This window comes from Calonectris borealis, chromosome 2 (assembly GCF_964195595.1).
Source record: "Calonectris borealis chromosome 2, bCalBor7.hap1.2, whole genome shotgun sequence".
NCBI lineage: Eukaryota > Metazoa > Chordata > Aves > Procellariiformes > Procellariidae > Calonectris > Calonectris borealis.
This window is the reverse complement of record NC_134313.1, coordinates 167,762,900-167,783,666: the sequence shown is the minus strand read 5'-3', so window position 1 is coordinate 167,783,666 and position 20,767 is coordinate 167,762,900. Positions and strand designations below refer to the sequence as shown.

At 46.1% G+C, this 20,767-nt stretch overlaps 1 protein-coding gene across 1 annotated transcript in view; it reads left to right on the top strand.

The window, feature by feature from the left end:
* The window catches only part of SEC22C (SEC22 homolog C, vesicle trafficking protein), a 37,913-nt gene extending 30,211 nt beyond the window's left edge, over window positions 1-7,702 (top strand). Inside the window, exon 9 of the transcript XR_012672753.1 lies at window positions 6,409-7,702. The gene's annotated coding sequence lies outside the window, so the exon portion shown is untranslated. The remainder of the gene's footprint in view (window positions 1-6,408) is intronic.
* Window positions 7,703-20,767: the final 13,065 nt, after the last annotated feature.

The following is a 20,767-nucleotide window of genomic DNA, read 5'->3' as shown; positions in this document are numbered from 1 at the left end:
CCGGCTGAACATGAGCCAGCAGTGTGCCCAGGTGGCCAAGAAGGCCAAGGGCATCCTGGCCTGTATCAGAAATAGTGTGGCCAGCAGGAGTAGGGAGGTGATCGTGCCCCTGTACTGGGCACTGGTGAGGCCGCACCTGGAATCCTGTGTTCAGTTTTGGGCCCCTCACTACAAGAAGGACCTTGAGGTGCTGGAGCGTGTCCAGAGGAGGGCAACGAAGCTGGTGAAGGGCCTGGAGCACAAGTCTGATGGGGAGCGGCTGAGGGAACTGGGGGTGTTTAGTCTGGAGAAGAGGAGGCTGAGGGGAGACCTCATCGCGCTCTACAGCTACCTGAAAGGAAGTTGTAGTGAGGTGGGGGTCAGCCTCTTCTCCCCAAGTAACAGCGATGGGACGAGAGGAAATGGCCTCAAGTTGCGCCAAGGGAGGTTTAGGTTGGACATTAGGAGAAATTTCTTTACTGAAAGAGTGGTCAGGCGTTGGAACAGGCTGCCCAGGGAAGTGGTGGAGTCCCCATCCCTGGAAGTATTTAAAAGACGTGTAGATGAGGTACTTAGGGACATGGTGTAGTGGGCATGGTGGTGTTGGGTTGACGGTTGGACTCGATGATCTTGGAGGTCTTTTCCAACCTTAATGATTCTATGATTCTATATGAGTGTATAAGGGTACGACACACAACTGGAAGCACTGGCCTCCCCTGGATGCTATCAGCCCTACCTTCATCTCTACTCTTGGGAGCTTCTACTCTCAGCTGGCCACTGAGCACCACGCAGCTGCTTGCTCACCCTCCCCTGGTGGGATGCGGGAGAGAATCAGACGGGTGAAAGTGAGAAAACTTGTGGGTTGAGATAAAGACAGGTTAATAGGGAAAGCAAAAGCCACACACGCAAGCGAAGCAAAGGACTTCCAGCTACTTTTAGCAAAGAAAGAGCCTCTGTCTTCTTCAATAAAGGTGGCCTGTGTGGTCGGGTCTGTGTGGTGAAGTCTCAGTTTTAGTGGGAGACTTGTCATTTGAGCTAAGAGGACGGTGCTCACCTCTGTGCCTTGCATTGGCACTTCTCCCAGCCACGTATCGACGTACCTGCCATCTCTCTCTGTCCACTGAAGGCTTGCAGAGCCCCCTTACAATACTACTGACTCTGCTGGATTATGTGATTTCAGGTTATTCTTTAAACCCTGGTGCTTCCCAGCTTGTGCTGAGTCTTGCTCGTCCGGTTGGTGCTTGACAAACATCCATGTAGATCTTCCCATCTTTTCATTATCTAGGGGTTGAGTGAGTCCGATTACTACAGAAATGGGGTTTGGATTTGATCACCCCTTGTCATTTGAAAGCTCAGTGGATTGTTTCTGATTGCTGACACATTGCTGAGCCGATCTGATGGCAGGGAATGATACTCGTTAGAGGGGGGACTGATAAACACAGGAGTATCTGTCGATCATAATGCCTGTTGTGTTGAACTGGACAATCCCTAGTTCTTTCTCACTCTTCCCTCCGATAAATATTTTAGAATGTGTCAGGACCAAGCACAATATTTTTGCTGGGTATTTTACTCAAAAAAAAAAAAAGGAGATTTTCAAACATGAACTGAACTCATTCAGTTGTTTCCATCACAAACAGAAAAAATCCAAAGCTGATTTTTTTTTACACTTGAAATGCTGCCGTTTTCATTCAAAATTGTACTTTACTTCACTGTCAGCTACAATCTCAATAAAAGTCAAAAGGGAAACATCTTGGAAATGAAATATTTTGTTCAACTCAGGACAGCTTTTGTCTGGCAAGGCCTAGAGACAGCAACAGTAAGCTGTGATCAAGGAGTTTGATCACATATGGAATTTACAGACAGGAACACAACCCGTCTCAGCCCCTGTTTTGACAGTCCTCAAGTAGTTAAAATACAGTGTTCAATCTTGTTTGGACCCCATTACCTTTTAAGATGGACTTAAAAGTTTAAATACTTAATAAATTAATGGTTACAACTTAAGTCATCCATTACTGACTGGTCAGCTGTATAGTACCCAAATCCATTGATCTACTGAGTAATTATGGGCTTCAGTTGGACCTACTGCTGCTTTAGACACACTTGGGTATGTGGGCAAAAAAGAAAAAGGGCTTTGAGAATATCTTTGACCCAGGTTAATAAGCAGCTGTTCCCCCTGGATCATACCTATCCATCCGTCACTGCCTGGGAAGAAAATCAATCCCTTTTATAGCAAGGAGCATATTCAATAATGCAAAAGGTCGTGGCATTATACACAATACGGTGGTGTCTTAAATGAGTGATGGGCTACGGCTTTGCCTTTTAAAACCTGCACATTTGTATTTCAATTTGTCATCAGCAGCTAAGGCATCTCTTGGAAACCCACCTACCTCAGCGTGTTGTGGTGTCCAGGAAACCTCCAGTGCGAGGACTCCCTTCCCATTGGAGTCCACTCTGTTTATTCACATCGAGAACAGTCTTGGCCAGGTGCGATTGATTTTCTAGCTAGCAGAGGATTTTTTTGGTGTTTTCAATGGAACAGGCATTAACCTGTGGCGTGGCAGAAGCAGATTCTCAATGGACTTCTCAGAGTCTCGGCACTATTTTGGGCACAAGATAGACAGCCACAGTGTTTGAAAAGATAAATATATATGTTTTTTTGTGAGGGCTGTAAGGTCTCCAGATTTTGTACTACTGCAGATCACTTTAGTACCAAAGATTACTAGATGGGGGGTTTATTTCCACTTTGGTTCACAGGCACATCTGCAGTAGGGTATAATCTAGCTAGCTTAATTAGTGCTGTGGTGGCATTGAACTGAAGGCTGTTGCATGATCTTCTTGGGTATTTGGGAAGTAAGGTCAAGGTCAACTCTATATCGAGTTCCAAACCCGAGTTCCACACCAGCTAGCTGGGGAGCAGCTCTGTAGAAAAGGACCTGTTTATTTTAGCGGAGAAGTTGAACATGTGTCAGCAATGAGCCCTCACAATGATGAAGGCCAACAGCATCCTGGGCTTCATCAGCAGATGAAGAGAAGGGATGGTTCCATTCCAGCTGGCATTCATGAGACTGCATCTGGAGTGCTGTGTTCACTTTTGGACACCCCAGTAAAGAAAGACATCAACATACTGAAGTGAGTCCAGTTGAGGCAAGATGATATGGGGCTGGAGCACATGGTGTAGAAGGAGAAGCTGAGAGAACTGGGTCTGTTCAGCCTGAATAGGGGGTTGCTAAGGGGAATGTAATTGCTGTATTCAACAGCCTAATGAGTGGTTATGGAGAAGACAGAGCCGTACTGTTCTTGGAGATACCCAGCAAAAGGTTGAGAAGCAACAAACAAAAGTTGCAACAAGGGAAATTCCAACAATATATAAGGAAACATTTTTCACCATGAGAGTGGTCAAACACTGCAACATGGATCTGGAGCGGTTGTGTCACCTCCATCCCTGCAGACAGTCAAAACTGGACTGGACAAGACTAGGCATCCTGGTAAATGTTGAAGCTGGCCCTGCATTGAGTGGGGGAGTTGGACTAGAGAGGTCCTGAGATTCCTTTAAACTAAATTGTTCTGTTATTTTAGTAACTCTAGTCATTTTACAGTAGCAGAAATGTAAACCTACTTTATGACAGAGTCAAGACTGAATATGGGGGCAATATAGAGGCAAAAATGGGAGCTGTGGTGTGATGGATGCAGAGATTTATGCACAACTAAAAGACCAAAGAGCTGTCTAGGGTCCCTGAGAGCAACTGCTTAGATGGCTACGAATGGCTCAATAAAAAGGATCTCAGCTGTAAAACTGTGACATTACATGAAGCTACAAACAAGGGCAAATGGGCAAGCCAGGCAAGTCCCAAAGATTTTAATTGGCCTGTGGGTGCTGAATGCAACAGACTGGATTTAGAAGCAGCATTAGCTTTGGAGTACAAACCATTTATGCCAAGGATCAGTAAGCACTGTTTATGAGAGCATTTAAGAGCTTGGTAAAGGGTCATTGAGGTAAGGGAAATGGTCAGGTCCCATGTGGCCTTTGGCTGGTGAGAGCGTTGGCACCACTAGAAGAGAACTGAGGATTTAAGTGTAGTAAAGATGGAAGGAAAGCCGAAGCTTGAGGAACACAAAAAGAGGACGTGGAGTCAGGTTATGAGATGCATATTGAGGAACCTCAGCAGCAGGACTAATTTCTGAGTACCTTTGAGAATTCAACCCCTTTCTTTAGGTAGGTTGGATTTGGGGACAGATTTCTAAGACTCGTCGTACTGAACCCAGCTTACAATATTACTCAATTCGGTAATGTTTTTCCAGTTTGAAGACTTAAAGGGTTCCCATTTTGGAGTGACCAACCTAGGTGTCAAGAAAGTCCCATCAGCCAAAGAGATTGACAGGCTTTAGAATCATAGAATCATAGAATCATTAAGGTTGGAAAAGACCTTCAAGATCATCGAGTCCAACCATCAACCCAACACCACCATGCCCACTACACCATGTCCCTAAGCGCCTCATCTACACGTCTTTTAAATACTTCCAGGGATGGGGACTCCACCACTTCCCTGGGCAGCCTGTTCCAAGCCTGACCACTCTTTCAGTAAAGAAATTTCTCCTAATGTCCAACCTAAACCTCCCTTGGTGCAACTTGAGGCCATTTCCTCTTGTTCTATTGCTTGTTACTTGGCAGAAGAGACTCTTTCAGGTAGTTGTGGAGAGCGATGAGGTCTCCCCTCAGCCTCCTCTTCTCCAGGCTAAACAACCCCAGTTCCCTCAGCCGCTCCTCATCAGACTTGTTAAGCCGCTTGTCATAAGACTTCGACACAGTTGTGGAGCTGAAAGGACCTGCGTTCAATTCCTCCTCTCTGAGGATTCCCCGTGTGACTCTGGGCAGTGCTCGGGCTCTGTCAAACAGGCACAGAAATCGGTGGTCATGGCTAGCAGTGTGTCTGAGCTCAGGAAAGTGAATTAGAGCATCTGCTCTCCAGGCTCAGGTCCCGCAGATCTGACACCAACGTGAAGCTCTTGTGGCCCGCGTGCAGGATACGGGGATCTCTCACTTTCTCTGCGGCTTGCGTCCTCCTACGTAAGACAGCTGCAGAACTTTTTCATCGAACTATTCTCTGTCAAAGAAAAGGTCAGTGGGAACATGCCTATTCTGATGAAATTTCACTCAAAAACACCAGACACAGCATTTTGAAACTTTCAGTTTGGCAATCAAAGAGAAGAGAAGTTGAAGTCTTGATCCAACATTCCCTTTAATTGCTGTGGGAACATTTGAATGACCCTGAGTAGGATTTATTTAAAAAAAACCAAACTAAAACACCTTAGCTTTTTTTGCTTCTGTTGTGGAATAGCAATATTTTTGCAGGCACATTTAAACAGAAAGGAATAATCTGATCTCCAAGCAGCTCTTCCTTTCTCCTAGCCTTCATTTTTTCTTTACTTAAATGCAGGATTTTCAAGAGTGCCTTTGAACTGTACGAACTTAGGTCGGGAACGTTTTTATTACATATACCATATTAGCCCAGAGAGAGGCCACAATTTATGATTGCAGCTTGCAATCTGCGAGCAACTGATTGCAGAGTAGACGGGCATAGTTTCAGTGCCCAAATGCCTGAGGACAAAATCCACAGCCATTGTGTCAGCAAATGTGGTACGTGCAGCACCTTGCCCTCATTTCAGCAGAGCTTCCAGTTGCTGCTGTGTTAAAATGATTGTTATTTCCACCAGCAACTTATTGCCCTAAAGAGAAATCATAGCAGCAGCAGAGCCTGTAGATCCACTGGAGGAAATTCTCTCCATGGCTAAAGGAGCCGTTTCCTTATTTCCACCAGGTTAGGACTTGAACGGTGGTTTCCTTTAACCCGGGAGAATCAAGTTAAGCTGGAATTTCTTGAGAAAAGCCTCCTTGTTTAATTTCTTCTTTCCCTTTTTATTGTTTTGTATAAAATGTGGCTGGGCTGCATTTGCCACAACCCTCCCCAGCAGAGGAGTAATTACATTTATTGGAAATGCTTCCTGATCACATATTCATTTACCAGCTGCTAAAGTAAAATGAACTGGGCAAAGTGCCACTGGAGAGTTGGATTCATAAGCTGGAGAAAGCAAATGAAACAACTGCTCAGTGTGCAGTTGCTTTCCCTCTCCAGCAATTCATTATCCTCCTGTTCAGCTGATTTAGGAAGTTAAAAGGCAGTCAGGATGGCAGCATGAGATACTTTTTAGCATAAGCATAGCTTTGGGGTTGCCAAATTTACCTTTGACTGCACTATAAAGGGCACAACAAATACCCTAACTTTATTTCTTAAATGTGATGTAATAAATAATAACAGTAATGAAACACTTTGTTCTTATTTAGTGGTTACCCTCGGTCACTCTCATTAGTGTTGAGTTGTCATTGACCTATTTTCATCCTCTCTGTCCTCCTTCTCCCTCCCACTATCCCAGTATCTGCTTTCTGGACCCCGCAATCAACATAAAAACCAACCAGCTCCAAATTACCACATGCAGAAAACCCCCATAGCACATATAGGTACGACTGACACCTTCAAACCCACCAACCACCCAAAACCCACCGAAGTGCTGTGACATGCTCCTGAGGCCATATGAGTTGTGGAGGCCACACGAGTTGTGGAGACCACCACGTTTCATTGTCCAGAGACGACTTGTGGGACCCACCTCTGGTCTGCAAAGGAAGTCCACTCAACCGCTTATACGGGGAAAAAGATCTCACCTTCAAAATGAGCTGCCTGAATATTCAACCAACTTTCGCTGCAATGCAAAGCAGGAAGACCCAGCAGCAGTAGGGTCTTAGATGTCTGTGTGTACGTCTGTGTTTTAGTGTATCAAACTATGCCAGAGCTGCGGCAGAAAAGCATTAAAGAATTATCCTCGCAGAAGAACATCCCCTAAAAGAAGATTTCACTGAATGATCTCCTACAAGTCTTCAGATGTCTCCTCCACCCCTCCTTGCCCAGTTTAGAGATGTCACATGGACCAGTGCAGGCTCATGTGGTCGTGAGGAGCCAAATGCAAAGCTTATCTGTACATATCCATCAGCATCCTGAGAAACGCCAGTACAGGACTGCCAAAATCCACCAAGTCCTGCACAAGCACATACCAGAAAGGGTTAGATTTCATTCAGAGCATCAAGTACGGCCAGAGACTCCGCGAAGATGAAAAAAAACAACCAGAATGAGCCAGATGGGCAAAATAGTACAGGCAGAAGCCCTCCGGTGCCCACGAGAGAATATTTTTCAAGGCATGACCCTTTTGTCTCCGATCACTCAATCTTCATCCCCCAGGGAAGACCTATAAAATCTGCTGAAATCTATCAAGTAAAATATATAAATCTACTAGATGTGAAAAATCAATAGACATTGATTTTATGGTATATTACTCCCCCCCACACACCCCATACTGTATCTCATTCCCCCTGGCAGTGGCAGGCATGAAATAAATAAATAATTATATTCCTCCTCTCTCCCTCCCCATCCCATCATTTTGTGTCTCATAAAGGCCAATACGCTTATAGCCTTACCCAAGATCTGCAGGTGCTAACTGCCACCTCCTTTCAACTTGCCTAAACGTCCAACGTAATTAGATTCGGAGCATTTCCTCTCATCTTATATTTAGCTTCAATATTTATGTTTTGATTTCAGTCTGAAGAAGGAACTGTATGTTCAGAAGTTTCTCTTTTTTTTCCAATATGATGGTTAGTTTAATAAAAGGTATGAGCTTACCCTCTTTGGTCCTGTTTAACTCATGAAGGGAAGGAGCTGGGTGGTGTATCTCTGAAGTCTAAGGGAGACTTCTCTTAGTTTAAACTTAAAAATTGCTTCATAGTCTTTCTATCACCTAGCATCTTGGGTGCTCTTTGACGATGTGGATGCGTTGCTTTTTATCCAGAAATGTAGTCAATACCTGTCAGTATGAAGATTAGACTCATAAAATTCAGAGTGTGATAGTACACATCCTGGACAAGCAGACACTGGAACTGGGCTGATAAAGGCTTCAATTACTTGAAGAGAGCTTAACCTCATTGCTGATTTTCTTCTGCAAAGAGATTTCTACAAAGCATATAAAAGCAACACTTAAAAAGAAATGATTTGTTTCATAAGTGGTGCAATAAACATCTGAATATTAATGTGGTTCTAGTAAAGAGCCATGTAAATTTATGTCTTTGAGCGTTTGTTTTCCCTAACTTAGGCACACTGAGATTCGGTTGTCTGAGTATCAATGCCATTTGAGGGTTTCCTATTTGGTCCCATGCTGCCAGCCCAGGAGGGTTTGGGTCTCCTGTAGGTTGTCTTCCAGTCCCGTGTGGACATCTCGGATGTGCCAGTATTGCTCAGATGTCATTAGATATCTGTCTTTAGGCAAATGAGTCGAGCCCCAGGTATCAGAACCTAAATCGTCTCTTTTCTAAAGTTTGGCCTTTGAAAGACATCACCAAGAGAAGATTTTTACTGAAATCCCAGATCTTCTATCCCGGGGCAGTGGATGGGGAAAGGAGGCATCTCAGCTGGGTCAGGTGGAACCACTGCTCCTTTTCTGAACAGAAGGGACATTTCAAACTGCAGGTGGTTGCTGTGTCCCCAAAGCCCTTTGCGACCCTCAGGCAGGGCGCTCTGTTCTGGGGCCATTCTGAACGTTGCAGATGTGCAGTGATGTGGTCGATGCTTGGGCTCCCCGAGGTCACAGCAGGAATAAGTTGGCTACAATGTCCGTGCCATTCCTGTGGCAAAACAGGAATCTTCTCCTGTGTTGTCGTGGATATTTTAGCTAGATCAATCTAAATCATTTGAGGGGATTTTTAAACTTTACTCTTCATTCTTCACTTGGTTTGTGGCAATTATGGTCTGTATGGTGCATGTGAGCCCACGACACCGATGACAGTAGCAGCTCCAAAAGGGAGGCACTTGCTACTTGTTCCTACAGGTGCTCTTTTTTTTATTTTTTATTTTTGCATATTGAAGTCTTTTTATATAGATTCCTGTGGCCATCCACATCAGCACTTTGAAGGTACTTGTGCATCTGCTCTGCTTGGATGGCTGCTTTGTTACAAGATGATCTGTAGTTGGACTGCATTTAGCAGACCTCTGTGGGGCATGGAGAGAGCCCAGGGTGACACAAAGACACACATGCATAGACATATATGCATTGTGTAGATATGTAAAGGTACAGAGATACATATCCATGAGAGGGTGTCTTTGTGTGCATGTGTGGAAGAAGAGGTTGTGTACATCCGTATTTCACAGGTCCATCATTTTGCAAACCTGACATGGCCACCATAAACATGCATTTTCTAGCCAAGAAAATACCTCCAGTCTCATTCACATCTTAGCAGCAGCCGGGCGTGTGATTTTATTGGGGCAAATTAATTCACCTCTGTCTTTTCCTTTGAGCTGGAGCCAACCTGAATTCATGTTTATTTGAAAAACTTCTCTCTTGAAGTCTGTTAACCCTTCACTTGTCTATAACTGTTGTAGCTCGGGTCCCCTCCTGTTTTCATGCATCTAAGTTAAAAATAAAGGGCTGGACTCTCAGCTGGGATAAACCAGTGACACATACTTACAGTGACGGGGCTGCTGGGACTTACACATGCAGTAAGTGAGAAATCCAGATGAACGGGGCCAGCTTTGCAATGGACTGTGACAGATGAAGTCTCTATATTGAGAGTTTCCCATCAGCAGCAGCTCAGCACCGAAGTCACTCAAAAGTCGCACCACCACTTCTCATTGCTGAGAGACTGCACACCCAGAGAGGACTGGCTGCAATGTGCTGTCCCCAGCCAGGGGCTCCTATGGCTTCATCTGGTGTCTTGGAGGATTACAATGCTTTTAGATATCTTTCCCTCTGCAAGATCCCGTGATGCTCCAGGTCTGGTGATAGGAAGGTAGGTAGCTGGACAAGCCTTTTCTCACTCCATCCATTGAATGGAAACGTTCAAGGTCAGGTTGGACGGGGCTCTGAGCAACCTGATCTAGTTGAAGATGTCCCTGCCCGTGGCAGGGGGGTTGGACTAGATGACCTTTAAAGGTCCCTTCCAACCCAAACTAGTCTGTGATTCTATGATTCTATGTACTCCTTTTACCAGTGGCACATACTTCAGCTCCCTTATCCTGCAAATCTCAGGTATGATTCAATTGCCTATACATAGCTGTCAAATACCATTTGAGGTGTTATCTAAGACATTTGCATGGGACTGGCAGGTGTGACACAGGATTTACAAGAGACCAACAAGAGTCCTTCTGAAAAGGCAGCTGGAGGCCAGGAGGAATATCTTGGAGGTCCAAAAAGGGTTTACATCTGCTTGAAAGCAGCTGACTCCACTTCAAAGGTGGGAGCCACTTGGCAGATTGAGACAGCTTCATTTGGATGTGCACATGAAGGTGTCTGCGTATGAGCTAGAGGCAGGATTTAGCTGCTCAGCATTTGCAGTTGGAACTGTTTGAGAGTGATGCCCTTGGGCTGCCTGCTTGTCTTTGTCCAGAAAGGAAGGAAATCCTAGGGAAGAGCGTGGCAGGTCATGACCAAGCCGGGGTTAAAGCTGACCTCTGAATCCAACCCTAGATGTCAGGAGGGTTGTGCAAGTATATGAAGACAGCAGCAATAGAGATAAGGAAAATGAAAATGCTGGTTATGAAAACTGAACTTCTGCATGGGAAAAATATTATCCAGTTTTATTACTCGGGTACCAGAGAGCTTATGTTAAAGTTGTGTTCTGGAAAGGGCTTTATCTCTAGAGGTTAACAGGAATAGCTATCAATGGTTAGCCCAACAATAAAACCAGTCCCTTTGACCCCTCAGAAACGAATGCGAAAGAGGAGCAAGGAAAGTTGAGTGGGACACCTTCTATGTGCCTCCTGATGTTGGATTTAGAAGAACACAGCCTGCCCGAGGATCAAGGTTCAGAAGGTTTATGTTGAGGGAGGGGATAGCAATGTGGATTTTATGTGTAAGGCTGGCTTAGCCGTGGGTGGACAAGGACTCTCAAAGCTGGTGTGAGGATCCCTGTGTCATTGGGGAGAACAGGAGCTGCCAGATAAAATCCTCACCTCATCCATCACAACATCTGTTTCTCATCCCCAAGCCTGGCTGTTAGGGATGTGCTGAACTCCAACCCCCCCCCAGCCCCAGCAGCCCCTTGGGGAGCTTTGCAGAGAGCTAAAAACCAAAACAGCCTATAAACTAGCTTAAATTACGCCAGGGGCTCCACCAGCCCCATGCAACTTTTGGTAATGGGGGTGTAAATTTACACTTTAACACTGGAGAGTTGAGCTCAAGAATAATGGGTCCTGAGGTGACGGAAATTTGTATGCCATTATCAAACAGAAGGATGGATTGCCGTTGTATTTTCACTGTTGATTATGTCTGAACAAAGTTAATATAAAAGGTACCAGGGTGCTGGTACTTTCCCTTCTCTTTGCTCTTGGTGGCAGGGGAGAACAGGACTGGTTTTTATTTGACCAAAGTAAATGTGTTGCTTATTTTTCTTCTGCGTTCCTAACAAGCAAGGAGCAAATACACATCAGACATGACCGAACAGGGAAAACCTGCTCCTTCCCTGCCTGTGAAGTGCAGCAACTTGTAATTCAAAGTCCTTATGAAAAGGCAACTAGAACTGTGAAATTGGGTGTTAGGAGAAAGCAAATTTAACCTTGTTTGTGGGCGGTGGAACAGAGCCCTCTGCATTAGCAAGCATGATGCAAAGCGCTGTAAATATTTTTAATGAATAAACAAGGTAAGATTTCTCTTGCTGGAGATGTAGAGAGGATGGAGTAAAAGCAGGTGCCTTCCCTTGAAGGAGTGTTAAATGAAGCCACATGTGTCCCCAAACATTGCTGGTTTCTTCCCCCTGCAACATCATCATCAGCTGGGGATCCTGAGCGGAGCAGAATTGTGATGGGAGGGTATTAACCGCTGTGCTAACAGCACTCATCACCATGTTTCACTTTCATCAGGACCTTCCTACAGTCATGATCAACACCATGAATTTCAAACAGGGGAAACCGAGGCACAAGTGAGAAGCCATGGTCACAGGTTTGTGCAGTAGTGGAGGTGGAAAGGGAATCCACAGCTTTGTTGGGCTGGTCCTTGAGCTACCTAGAGGTAGACCAAATCTCCCCAGTCTGTCTTTACTCCCCTTTACCCAGGGAGATGGTATTGGGAACACCCTGAGCAACGTGGGCAGCAGAAAAGAGGTGGTTCAAGTCACATCTGAGTTCAGCATACTACCCTTGTGCCCCCAATTCCTCTACTCTACCGCTGTCCCCCAAACTAGGAGCCCTGATTCCTTCTCATGACTCATTCCTTCCATTCCCCTTCCAGCATCTCCGAGATCATGATATCTTACTGGGACCGGAGGGCAGTGGAGCAGGACACTGAGTTTCCATTGCCCATGTGTAATGGAGCTGGGTTCTTGAGGACGGATGATTTCCCTCTTCAGAGGCGTGGGATGAGGCTTAGCTGTAAAAAAGCAAGTTCTCTTCCTGTGTTGTGCCCTTCAAGGGTCAAGACATCCTTGACATGCCACATAGCCTGATTTTCTCCTTATATTGCCAGTGGCTTTCAGCTCTAGCAGACCTGTCAGCGTCTCTTTTTATTGTGCCTGTCAGTGCCAAGCGACGTTTTTGTTTTTAATCCAGGCAAACGTTTAAGCCTGGGTGATGTCTGGAGGGGAGATGCTCTAATTAGCTGCTGTGCATGGCGAAGAGGAAGACAGTGTTTCGTTACTTCCCAAAAGAGCAAATCTGAGCTGCTCATCAGCCGGGCACGGCTCTCCTCGTGCCTGCCAGAGGATGGTTTCTGTTCAGAGATGCTGAGGAGTTCCCCAGCAAAGTCCGGACAGCTGGTGACTGGTCCGGCATGGGCTGACACCCAAAACAGGGAGACAAATATCCACCTTTCTGGGCAAGGTGTGTGGTTGTGTTTGGTTAGAGGGAGTCAATGGTCAGGAGTGCCTGGACACAGCCTTCTCTGTCTCCAGCTTTGATTTTTTGGTAAGGGAGATGGGTCACTCCTGAGTCAGGCTTAACTTTCATTGCTGAAAAGTGCATTCTTATGCTGTTTTGCAGGGAGAAAGAGCCAAGATAGATAAATTCTGGCTTTGTATTTCTCGATGACACAAGTACTGTCCCCTCTGGAGATAAATCTCTTCTTGATTAGGGTTTTATTGCTAACCTAGGCAGGCATCTTGGTGTTAAACTTGCACTTAAGTTTCTCATTAAAGAAATGTCTTAGAGCACTAAATACCTCCTGACATCAAAAATCCCTGCTGAACCAAAGTGCAGGGTTTACTGATACGTTGCATATTGGAGACCATGTAAACCATATAGCAACACATCTGTCTGCAGGAATATGTCAGGAAAATTATATTTTAAATGTTTTTTGAGTGGGACGTTTGGAGCGTGACTAGAAACAATGCAAAAGGGAGGAATATTTTGGGGGAAAAAAAAAGGTCAAGCATCTCAAGCTTAGATGCCTTGCTCGTGGGCAGCTAAGTGAGGGCAGATAAGGTGACTCCTTGTGGTCAAGGTGAAGATCTGTACAAGGAGAGGACCTTATGACTGGTGGCTTTGCCTTGGTGTAAGGGGGAGGCAGAAGGTCCTTGCCTGGTGTCTTTTAATGTCTCTACAAATCTCTTTGGAAGGACTTGGCTGCACTCAGCAGTGCTGGGCTGGCACTGAACATCAGTGTAAGCAGGTACCTACGCACACACGGAGCTTCTGCAACGACGATGGAGCCGAGTTAATTCCCCGTGCTGCACTGTCCCTTTGGTCATTTTGCCCTTCTGGGTCTCTGTTCCCTACAGTAAAATGGAAGCAATAATTTTTTAGTGTCTGATTTGTTTCCCTGGGAAAGTCTGCCCTGTCTGTCACCCTGACTGGTGAGGCAGGACTAATTTTGGCTGTTCTGGCAGGGGTACGAGCACGGGCGCTGGTCTCTTGAGTAAATCCAAAGTGACAGAGGTGCACACAAAGTCCCGTACGTGCCTCTGTGGGAATCTGCTCTTATAACACCGGTTATACAGAATTTAGCAGGATCTAAATGCTGTTTTCTTGCAGGCCATTAGGTGGTGATGGAGGAAGCAGGACAGACACAATCCGCAGAGTTTCAGGCCAGAAAATTCCTTAAACTTCTCACGAAGGAAATATTCCTTTGTCGGCTGCTCAAATAAATGAAAAAGGGATAAGGGAGGGTTGATGCCGCCTGTGTGTGAAAGAGGGAGAGCTGAGGAAGGGGGAGCAGACCGGCAAACCGAGTCATTGCTCCCCTACTCTTGAAGAGGGCAGCGAGCATCTGACGGGAAGGACACTAAACTCAGGCTTTTGGTAGGGGAATTACAGGGAGAGGAAGGGGAGAAGAGCAAAGAGATGAAGCTCTGCAGATTTTCTCCCTGGCGCTGCTGATACAGGTGGGGAATGAGGGTGGGACGCACTGCCGGAGTGAGATGAAAGGAGGCGTGCGAACCAAGCAAGGCCATGGTGGCTTGATCTTGGGAACAAAACCTTCCTTGATTGTGGGCTGATGTGTGAAAACTCAGTTTGAGAGGAATGGGAAAGGAAATAAAAAAGCTAACTCAGAATAAGCAAACAACTACATGCAAAAATCTCAGCGCTGCCTTGCTCTCCATGGCTTTAATTGACTGTGATGGGCTGGTTTAGAAAATGATAAGTCTTATCTTCACTGGTCTCGTGGTGTCACATCACCAGCCAAGGAGACCTGTTGGGTACCATGAACACCCCACGGGAACTTTGTCTTGCAGTATATAACATTTATCATAGAATCATAGAATGGTTTGGGTTGGAAGGGACCTTTAAAGGTCATCTAGTCCAACCCCCCTGCCATGGGCAGGGACATCTTCAACCAGATCAGGTTGCTCAGAGCCCCGTCCAACCTGACCCTGAATGTTCCCAGGGATGGGGCATCTTCCACCTCGCTGGGCAACCTGTGCCAGGGTTTCATCACCCTCATTTTCTTCCTCATATCTAGTCTGAATCTCCCCTCTTTTAGTTTAAAACCATTACCCCTCATCCTACAGGCCCTACTAAAAAGTCTGTCCCCATCTTTCTTATAAGCCCCCTGGAAGTATTGAAAGGCTAATGTCCTCCTCAGTGCCAGTAGTGAGGGACTAGAGCTGAACACCCTCCTTTTTGCCACTAATCCTATTCCAACGCAGCAGTTAATATTTTTGTTGCTTTTCACATCTTGTATTTTTTTCCATATCTGCCCTGTATATCCATCAGGGTTAGATTTCACTGTCCTGCTAAACGAAGTACATGGAGCGGGGCTGAAGAGACTTACAAGGATTAGGAGCTCCAAATCAATGGCATTTGGCATCTGTTCCTGCAAAACCCCAGCCACAAATAGCACTTTCCATGCTAAGCCGGTGATGGGTGGGATCAGCAGTGGGATCAAGCCAGTGTCACGCCAGTGCAGGAACTCTTTGCCTCCAAGAAAAGCCAGCACTGGGACTGGAGGGTAAGAAATCACTGCAACCAGTTCTGCTGTAGCATGTCCTGCATCTTTGACAGAGCCTTTAACAATGAGATATTGAATTAAAGCTTGAAAAGTCCAAATGCTTCGATATGAAAAGCTTCTGGTCCTTTGGAGGAGAATTCTGGCTCTTCTCAGCATCCAGAAAGAAATATCCAGAAGGAAATATTCAGTGGTGTGTCTCTTTGTCCTGGTTTTGGCTGGGATGGAGTTGATTTTCTTCCTATTAACTGGTATAGTGCTGTGTTTTGGATGTAGTGTGAGAATAATGTTGATGACACGCTGATGTTTTGGTTGTTGCTAGGTAATGTTTACGCTAGTCAAGGACTTTTCATCTTCCCATGCCCTGCCAGATGTGCAGGGGGCTGGGAGGGAGTGTGGCCAGGGCGGCTGGCCCAGCTGGCCAATAGGCTATTCCATACCATATGACGTCATGCTCAGCATATAAGGCTGGGTGAAGAAGAAGGTGGGGGGGCGTTCGGAGTGATGGCGTTTGTCTTCCCAAGTAACCGTTACGCGTGATGGAGCCCTGCTTTCCTGGCGATGGCTGAACACCTGCCTGCCGATGGGAAGTGGTGAATGAATTCCTTGTTCTGCTTTGCTTGCGTGCGCAGCTTTTGCTTTCCCTATTAAACTGTCTTTATCTCAACCCACGAGTTTTTCTCACTCTTACCCTTCCGATTCTCTCCCCGTCCCGCTGGGGGTGGGGGGAGTGAGTGAGCGGCTGCGTGGTATTTGGCTGCTGCCAGGTTAAACCACGACACTCTTGTGTCTTGGGTGCCAGCATGCTGCATTTTTCTCTTTCCCTGCTCAGAGCTTTTATTTCTTGGTGAGGGAATAACAGCCCTCCTCGTCTGGAGGAGCCTGTCTGGTTTCAAGCCTGCACCGCGGTGTTTGAAGCTGCTCTGTATAAAAGTGAAGTGCCCTTAGAGCTAGATGATGATATTTGAATCCTGAGACCAAACTCAGCCGGTTAATGGGGCACAGGAGAATTGCAAGGAATAAAAGACATTGCCTGAGGATGAGGTGTTGAAAACAGCAGTGATGGACTCTGGGTGCCCGGACTGGAGGAGCTGCTGATTTTGGTTAGTCTGAACCCAGGAATTGTCCATATTTCATTTAACCTGGTACTCTCAGAGCATCGTATGATAGCAAGGCCTCTTGTATCAAACCTGGCTCTTGGTTTTCAGAGACATGGACGTTTCTTCTTGGGCCAGGCTGGGTCTTTCTCCCTTGGAGTTATAAAAGCCTTTTGGAGAGCAGCAGGAGCACCAGAGGTTGCACCAAATTGCACCAGGCACTCAGGAGTCCATCGTTATTTCATTTTTGACACAGTTTTCTTGAATCGCCCCAAAGAAAGGGTGGATGGATGCCTCTAAGAGACCTACCCTAGGCAGGGTCAGAAGTGCACTGGTACGTGCACGAGTGTGCGTATTCGTGTGCACTGCAGCCTTCGAGAGGCTGGAATGAATATTTGTCTCAGCAGGGATTGAGCAGTGCCTGTTTTAGCCGACCTTGAAGCTGACACTAAGCCGTGACCATCACCCCATTTTCCTCACTACTTCTAGAATTCTTCATGGGTCAGTGGGCAGAAAAGGTGCTGCCAGGACATGTCAGTGATAAACACTGTCCCCGTGCTGCTCTGGTGGCAGGAGAAAGCCCAGGCTTTACCGGTTGCAACTGGGTTAATTGGAATTTGTTTGCATCTTGAATACTGGGGCCAGTTTATAGTGCTTCTCCTCAGAGAAAGGACATAAGGAAACGATGCAGTCAGGTGCGGCACTGCTGCACTAAGTATATTCACCACCGGGTTTCTCTTTTTTTTTTCCCTGTTTTGTAGGCGATCTCTGCAGCATGAAACACAATTGACCTGGTTTCTCTTGAAAGGAATAAAATAGCAATGCAGGCTACCTAAAGTCATTAAAAAGCCAATTTTATGTTGTTATAGCATGAGCTACACTGCTCTAGCCTGGTTTGCATCCTGCTGTAGATGTTCTTCATGACCAGGAACAAAGCTGCTTCACCTAAGGGTAGGTTGTTTAAAGAAAAGTAAATGCTCAGATGCTCTAGTGATGACACCCGCGTAAATATTTGGATAGGCAGAAGCCTCCCGTGGCAGGGGGACTATGCAAAGAATGCTGAATACTCAGCAAAGGATATAAATGGATGGTGGAGCAGTTCACCAGGTTATTCCTGCCGTAAACACACAAACGTGTTTATAACTCAGCAACCATAAGAAGATTTTCAATATTTCAGAAAAGTTTGATCCCAATGCTTTGGTGCCTCTTCCGTGAGCCGAAGGCGGGTCTGGTACAGTGGAGGTACTGGTGCAACATCTGGGCTGTATGAAGCAGGTCACTGCTTTTCACCTTCTTACTTCTGCTTAAATTGTATTTAGCTAACCCCTAACCTGTGCATATTCGTTTAGTAGTCGCCTGTCTGCATCTGCAGCTGTCAGAAAGGAAGAACCTGCCATTTCACTAAGCCCAGCTCCATTCCCCTTATGTGTTTCTGATTTCCAGATTAAATTTTTCCAGCTTTAGTTTCCACTCTTTAATTTTTGTCCTGCTAATGAGCCTGCCAGTACCCAGGGTTACCTCCCCATGAGGCATTTACACACCTCAGTCAAGTCTCCTTTAACTTTTCCTTCTGTTAACTGAACAGATTCAGTTCTTAAGCCTTGTAAGGAATTTTCTCACGTCTATGAATCATCCTTGTGGTTATCATCTTCTGTATCGTCTCCATTTTTTTTTTTTCCCAGCAGTCTTTTAAAAATAGCTGCATCACTGTCCTCTGGCTGCAAATTGTGACCTTTGGGCCATGTAAATGACTTCTTAGAGAGATCCATGTTTCCATTTGCATCTGCTTGTCGTATTTTTTCCTCTTTCAAGCAAAATAGAAAGCGGCCAAGACTGCCGATATGTCCCTGTGATTACTGACATTGTCCTGACTGAGGTGGAACTCTTAAACATCCAGACTGCGACACACTGATTAGAAAAGCCAAGATGTGCTGAGGAGCTGAAACAAACTCGTTTTCCCTCTGCATCAGCTGGGATACAGCTCCCGGGATGCACGTTCATCTCTGCAGATCTAATCCATTCCTCTTAGCGACCTGGGAGAGCTGGTCTTGACTTTCCCGGGAGCCGTACTGAGTTTCATCCGTGAGTGTGACTAATAACAACTGGCAGCGTTTTCACTTAGGAAGAAACTCAGAAGCTCCCCTTGGTCTTTCTGTTGCTCTCTTGAGCAAAACCAGCCCAAAAGAAGAGATCTAGTGATTTCACAGGTCTGAAGTACATTGAAAACGTCCAGTTATTTATACTCTAAATGAAGAACAACTGTCATTTTAATTTGCTCTGTTACCATGGTCTGCAAAAGCCCATCTGACAGGTACTGTGAGATCAAAGCAATTTATTAATGGTATATGTCAAGGAAGGGAATTGTATCAAACTGCAACCCGAATAGGAGCTGCATGTGCCTCGCTGGTCAGTGTGTACGTGGCCTCGCTCCCCTCACGCCCTCAGCAAAACCAAAGTTGTCACTTCTACGCAGCCTGTGAGGGCAAAAAAAAGGAGAATGAGCTCTCTAAAACCTCATGTTGATTGAACAGAGTTTATAGCTTATGTCCAGAGTATCATGGCTTGGAGGTGTTTATTGCTGGTAGGGAAAAAGCAATTGTCCTTAGCATTTTTGGGTCTGGAAATGATTTAGCCTGTCAGACTTAGCGGGAGACTGCTCTTGTGCCGAGGAGGATTTGCCTAGTTTTGTAGCCCTGGAGTGAAGCCTGGATTTAGGCTCTCATGATTGGGAATGCCAAAGAAAGGCAAATGGCTGATGAACGGCTCTCTGCAGGGCTCTGCTAATGATATTAAACGGCCATGGCCAAGAGATAAGTCTTCATTTCTTTGCTTTCTGGAAAACCTTGCAACCTACATCACAACCAGGAGCAGCACAAAGGCTTGGTGCCAGGTTTCTTCACTGGGATAAAGGGATGCAGTGGCATAGGACCACTGCCGGAAATTTTATCTGTTGTCTCCTTGGCGATCCTTTATATCTCTTCCCTGTGGTTTTAGATGGCATCCTTTATACCTACAGGTGCAGAGAGATTGGACAAGGGACAGGATTGTGGCGGTGTTGGATGACAGTGAGATGTCCTTCTACTGCAGCCATGGCTTTGGCCTCTGACCACCTGCATCTTCGGGCATGCTTCCTTCTGAGCTGTGCTCTGTGCAGAAGTAAATCTCTAAGAGCCACAGCTTATTTGGATTGGAATATCACTAGTTATCCTCATATTAGACTGCATTTCCCAGGGATTAAAGGTGGCCTGAGAGGACTGGTGGTGTCTCTTTTCAATCGTCCACTAATCCCTAGGGAATGTTGTTGCTTGGATCCCAGCCACACGACTGTGCAGCGGTATGAAGAGAGATGCTCAGTGTTTCTCCAGCCCTTTGTCTGCAGGACACCAGCCAGCGTGACTCAGTGCAGGTATCTTGGCCAAAGGGTCAAGGGTTCTCTGGAGTTTTGCCATGTACAAGCCAAAGCCAGGCTGCTTCCACCGTGGAACAAGGAAGGAGAGGAGCAGGCTGTAGCATGAAGCTGCCTGCTCCTTCTGCTCCCAGAGCTAGCCCTCCTTCCAGCATTAGGAGAGAAATGTCCCTATTGATATGCTCAGGAGGAGGACTGAGCACTGTTGGGGTTTCCTCAGCAGGGAGAAGTGATGGTGAGGAGGGTTTGACCCAACCCCAGGACTCAGGACGTGTTGATTCGCATCCCTGCGGTACCATGGTTTTCGGAAGCAGTGCGTATCTCTTCTAGCTAACGGGTATGTCAAGGAGGGGTGAAGACATGCCGCGGGCAGCTGAAAGCCCCGATGCTGAACTCAGCTCTTGCACTTGGAGGCTGTGGGACCAACCAAGGGGCATCCTTCCAGAGGGCTGCTGGAGAGGTGTCGTTTCTGAGTGCAGGGCACGGCCAGCCTCAGTCCCCCTCAAGAAAAGGGGCAGGTGGGTTCCTCTGAGGTTTCTGTCAGTCTTGGGAGCAATGAGACAAGCGGGAGCTTTGTCAGCACAGTCAGCATTTGTAAGCTGCTTCATATCTCAGGCAGCATCAGTTGTGGTCAGCTGCCTTGTTCTTTTAAAGTGGACTATTTCTTTCCTCCCTCCCCCCAGTCTTCAAAGTTACAGTCTCTTTTCTCGATCTCAAGAGGACGTCTGCTTTATATTTTAAAGTTGTGGTCAGAAAACACAGCAGGAGGAAATGGCTTGAAGGCTGCTCTGAAATGGTGCCGTTATGTCATCTGACGGCT